A 5861-nucleotide genomic window follows, 5' to 3' on the forward strand; every position below is an offset into this window, starting at 1 on the left:
ATGTATTTTATTGTTTTTAATTCTGTTTTTTCCTTTTTTATTTTGTTAAAATTGATTAATAAATTTTTTTTATATTTAGATGCTGACATGTAATTTTTTAAAAGCCTATTAAAATTTTTTATTATTTTTTAATGACCACGTCAACGATTAATGTGTAAGCAATGCACTCAGTTTGCCACATAAACAATTTCCATTAGTGGGTTAACGATAAGGGTGTTAGCAATGCACTCAGTTTGCCACATAAACAATTTCCATTAGTGGGTTAACGATAAGGACAAAAATGGAACTTGCTTTTCAGTTTAAAGACTAAAAGTGGTAAAATAGAAATGCAGAGACTAAAATAGAAATAACCCTAAAATGTAAAGACCAAAAGTAAATTTACACCTTTAAAAAATAATTTCACGTCGATATTGGTAAGTAAAAAAGTTATATCTGATCATTTTTCATAAGCAATTACGTGTAAGGTGTTGTATCATCAATACGATCAAATAATTGTCACCCTATTCCTTACTCACTTGGTGCCTAGCTACCCTTGTGCTGTCGTGCACACATCCTTTACTTTCGAAATACCTTGAAGCCACAAATATCATGACATTTCCCTAGAGAGATGACATCCATGTAATTTGGTTAGGGGGCCTATGTCCCTATCCAATATTCGATTGACTTGCAAAGTCACGACTAGAGTTTAATGCGTTATTTGGTTGGGAATAGAAAATATTTATATTTCTCACATGTGTGTTTGGTTGCAAAGACCAAAAAGTGGGGGTAAAGTCGATTTAATGCTCCATTTGATTGTTAACCATACCATATCTAGAGTTAAAAGATTTAATTTTTGATAAATTACTCTAAGACCCCAAGATATAGTAAAATTATACTCTTAATATTCACCTCCCAAATTACAAAAATAATTGATATTTTGCCCCCTTTGACAAATGATGTAACTTTACTCACAAAATATTCATTTTTCTAAGTAATATTCCAACTTTAAAAAGGAATTATAAGATATTTAAAACTAATTTTAAATCTGGTTATGGGGTGGTTATTGGTTAACAAAAAGGAAGCATAAAAATTCCTAAAATGACTACATGGCCTAATCTTTTGTTCACTATTACTCTTTTGCACAATAAATGAACCCTAAATCTTCCAATTATATGCTTCTTTTAGTAGCATAGTTATGTTATCTAATTATAATTTAGTAGCATACTTATGTTATCTTATTATAATTTCATAAGATTAGATATTTTTTTATGTTGCAAAAAATTATCAGTTTCAAGCATTAAATTATCAGTTTAGTATATAGTGTAGTAGCTTATACTTGGCTCAACTCTAGGTCTTCAGGAGGGATGTGACTCTTTTTCAAAATTGGTGATATTTATATGTTAGTAAACAAGATTTATCTACAAAATCATGAAAAACTATTATTGAAAATGGAATTCCACAATTTTGAGCATAACGTATTTTGATATTTGGACTTCAACAAATTTTAAAATATTTTTTAATTGTACCAATGGGTAATAAGGATTAGAAAAACGATAGACTACGAATTTGATTATAGATTGGTTATAGTTATACTTACTCTTTAAATTTCTATTGCAACTATGAAACGAATATTTTCAAATATTAATATAAACAAAACTAATTTTCTAATGTATTATGTGTAGTATAGCTTGCTACACCATTCCTTCAAATGTACTATAATTTTATAGTGGAGTTTGTTGTGTGTCTTTATGGGATTTTTTTTTTTTTTTTTTGGTAAAGAAAAAATGGTCAAGAAGAGCGACCAGTGTGGCTTCCCTACCTGGGCGTAACTATAGTTGTGTGTCTTTATGTTAGAATCTTATTCTCTCTCCTTTATGTGAGTGTGTGTTTCTAAATAATGATAATAATAATAATAAATTACATCAAAATGAACAATAATATTTTAATAGACCCTATGATTTTTGACCATTAAAAAGGAAATTATTGCAAAGTTTATTATAAAATTAATTATATATAATTTTTAGAATTTAAAACAACATCGAAGTTCATTTTGATATATCATAAATTATCATAAGTGAAAATATAATAAGAAATAACTATGTGTAATTTATTTTGTTTTGGTTCATATTTTGGCCTGAAGGGTAGGTTCCTAATTCCATCAATGCTTTGATAATTTTATTTTTATTTTTATACAAGATAAAAATTCTACTCTAACATAATTTAAGTGTATATATGTGTGAAGTTGCTTCTTAAAAACTCGAATCTCAGCCCTTACCCCCACACCCCACAAGCACTTATACAACTATAAATCTTACCTAGCTAAGTTAAAAATATAGTGGTTTGATCCACCTTTGCGACCTAAGATATATCCAAATTTAAGATTTCAGCTCCCACCTTTCTCTTTATTCAATCAAGTGGTTTAGACTTCCATGTCATCCAAAATTACATTATCTAGACTTATCAACACGGTAGGAAAGTTTGGCAGAATGACAAAAGCCAACATTTTGGAAACTAAAGTCTTTTAGTCCACACTCGAATTCAAAACTGAAATCACATATTTCTCTTGTTCATATTTCATAATGATCGAAGTAGGAAAGAACCACAATTAACAGCACAAAAACTTTCAAAAGTGTCATTCTTTACATCTAGAAAGTGAAGTCACAAAATCTAAATGTGGACCAATGGAAATCGCTTTTTGGCTTCCATGTATTATATATTGCGGCTCCCTTCACTTTTATGTCTCTTTTAGGCTTTTAGCTTTTAGCTTTTTGTTTTTTGTCTCCATTAAAAAAAAAAAAAAAACTCATTAGCTTTAGGGTTTTTTTTTTTTTTGGTTGCAGCTTTTAATATATTTTTTGATAAACATGATGCAAATAAACTACCTGAAATTGCCAGATACCCAAATTGACACTAAATGTATAGTAGGTTTTCTTCAAGTTTTGTGGAAATTCTTGAGATGGATTCTTGTATTTTTGTCTGGTGTTTTGAGTGAATAAAGTAAATCTCATTCCAAAAGAAACCAAAAAAACAAAATTCTACCCATCCACGTAGACCTAGCATTAGTATTATTAATGAAAAGGATAAAATACAAGTGGTAAATGTTCATATCAAAATTTCAAACAACGAAGGGAGGTCACCATGACAACGTGGGTCTATCAATTGTGTTCGAACAACGTGGGATGAACAATTTTTTTGCAATTGATAAGATGTAACATATAATTAATGTTCTTTTCTGATATGATCACATAATTGGTTGTATAGTTAATGGGGATAATTGGATATCTGCAAGGACCATCGGATAGACACCAATGCCGTGTGCTCTCCAACTCTTTGATGTCTAGTCTTTTTTTGTTTTTTTTTGGCTGAGCTTAGTAACATAAGCTTGTAACCAAGTTAGGGCATTAAAGTGGTTGGATATATGTTTGGATTACTCAAGTGGGACGTGGTGTTAATATATTGACTTGCTCACTATGTGGAGTCAATATTCAGCATGCCCCTTGCCCTTGGGTCAAAGGGCACCCCCACCCACAATGAATGGGTAGCCCACATATCTCAAATTCAATAGTTAGGGAATGAGAAAAATTAAATTTTGGACGTTTTTATTAGAAACAACAAACTACGAAACTCTTAACAACTTTTTGATATTAACTTGGTGATACTAAATTCTAACATAATTTTATTGATGCAACCTCATTTTAACATGTTTTAGCACTAGGATGCCAACTATGAATTCCTAACGCTTATGTTTCCAAATTTCTGTCCCTATTCCCCTTTGAAAAAAAAATCAAATATAATCAAACAAGCTATATATAAAAAGAGGAAATGTTTAAAACACAATATTGGTAACAGTTTGTTAAGGTAATAAGTTGTAGTTAGCTATGAGGCCTAAGACTTATTTTTCCAAAATTATGCTCCTATTCCCCTTAAAAAAAATCAAATATCAATAAAATACATATAGGAAATGTTAATAATACAACTTGTTCACAATTTTTTTTAAAGTTATTCTAGGATCACAACTAAATACACTAATATTTACAACTATTTGATATGGCAGATTGATTAGTTATCTATCATTTTCATATAGATCCATTATCTTTTTTTCACTACTCATAATGAGCCACACCAATAGTTCTAGTAATGAGCATAAAATTAGTTGTAAGTCTAAAACTTTTTTTTATTTTTTTAATAATCACATAAAAAAATAAAATTGTCGACAATACTACGAACACAACTTTTTTCATACTTAATTTTATAACTTATTAACCTATATAATTGTGAGTGGTCGAGAAAAAAAAGATATTAGGTGACCCAAGTTTAACCAAAACATTCCTATCATTCTATCACATTAAATCTTGAATAAACAAAACTGTGATATTGGATTTACAAAATAGACGTGTCTCGAGCCACTTGTCTCTAGAATTATTCAAAAGTTGCGCAATTTTGGCACCTATTGGTAGACAAATTCATAAAGATCACAATCTAAGTTTAAATATCTTATGTGTAGGACCCCTGGATCCATCATATAAGCAGTCCGAAGGTACAGTTAACCACCACCTTTATCATCACAAACTTGTTTTAGATTCCTTTCTTCCGTGTAGGACTCCTTACTTTTTCTTTTTCTTTTTTTAATAAGTTCATAAAAAGCATTAAGGTGAAAATGGATTATCATTGCGTTGTTAGTAGTACTGTAGTAGGTCATTAAGAACAGATGAGTAACCATTTAAACACATTCAATAATGACCATAAAAAATTTTAAACTTTTGTTAAGACAATGAACATTATATTAAAAAAACTATAAAATATTATATATATATATATACACACAAAATATATGGGCTAATACTGATTTAAGCATTAAAAGCTCTCTCATTGAAACTTACCCGATGGTCTTTTCAATTAACTTTTGTGGGGCCCGTGGGCCCGATAGCCTCGGCCCATCGAGTATTAGGCCCAAGGTCAACGCCGAGGAGGACTGACCAGCCAAGGCTAAGTTAGACAAAGCCTCTTTTATGACCCACGCCGAGGACCTGTTCGTCCTCGGCATTCTAAGGATAATCTTTGAGAGAGGACAAGCTCAGAGCAAGCTGTCACATTCGCACTTAATGCATTCACCTAACCCCTCTGGCTGCATTAATGGGGATATAATCCCTTAGCAGGGCAACGTTGGTCAGAGTGAACCACTTGAGTACTGATAAGGCCTCTGATGGGACAGACGACCAGAAGAGAGGCAAATGGATAATCAACAGATGGAATAAGGAGATAGGCAGATGAAAACTATATAAGAAAAGCAAGTAAAGTAAAAAAAGGGGGGTGAAAAGAAAAGAGAGAGAGAACAAAAAGGTCTCCTCGGCCACAGGCCGAGGAGCATTCCCCCATTCGTAAAGAAACTCTTAGTATTTTTTATAAAGAAAGTTCATACTTGGTGATCTACGGCGAGCGCCTAAACCTTTAACCCACTCTCTAAAAATTTATTGTTTGGGCTTGATTGGGCTGAAAACCCATTCGTACTCAGGGTCAATCCAAATTGAGTCCCTACAACTTTCTTATTATTACAGATCTCTTAAGAGTATTGACAGCCTCCAAGAACTTGTCACGCTCTTGCGCTAAGGCATTGCTATGGTCATCGACCTCCTCGCCTAACCTAAAAAGGGCCTGGATAGCCTGCCAATAAAAACAAGTAACTCCGTAAAGAGAAAGAAAGATACTAAGCGGCAAACTTTGAATAAAGTGAATAGGTGCCAAAGGACCCACCATTCCTAGATACTTCTTAAGGTCGAGGACAACCTCTACCCCAGTCATATTTCTTAGCTCGGCCATGTCAGTGGGAAGAAGAAGAGATTTCTCCAGGGCCTCGGCTACAAGAACAGCCTCCAAGAACTTGT

This window comes from Quercus suber, unplaced genomic scaffold (genome assembly GCF_002906115.3).
Source record: "Quercus suber isolate HL8 unplaced genomic scaffold, Cork oak 2.0 scaffold_657, whole genome shotgun sequence".
Classification (NCBI taxonomy): Eukaryota; Viridiplantae; Streptophyta; class Magnoliopsida; order Fagales; family Fagaceae; genus Quercus; species Quercus suber.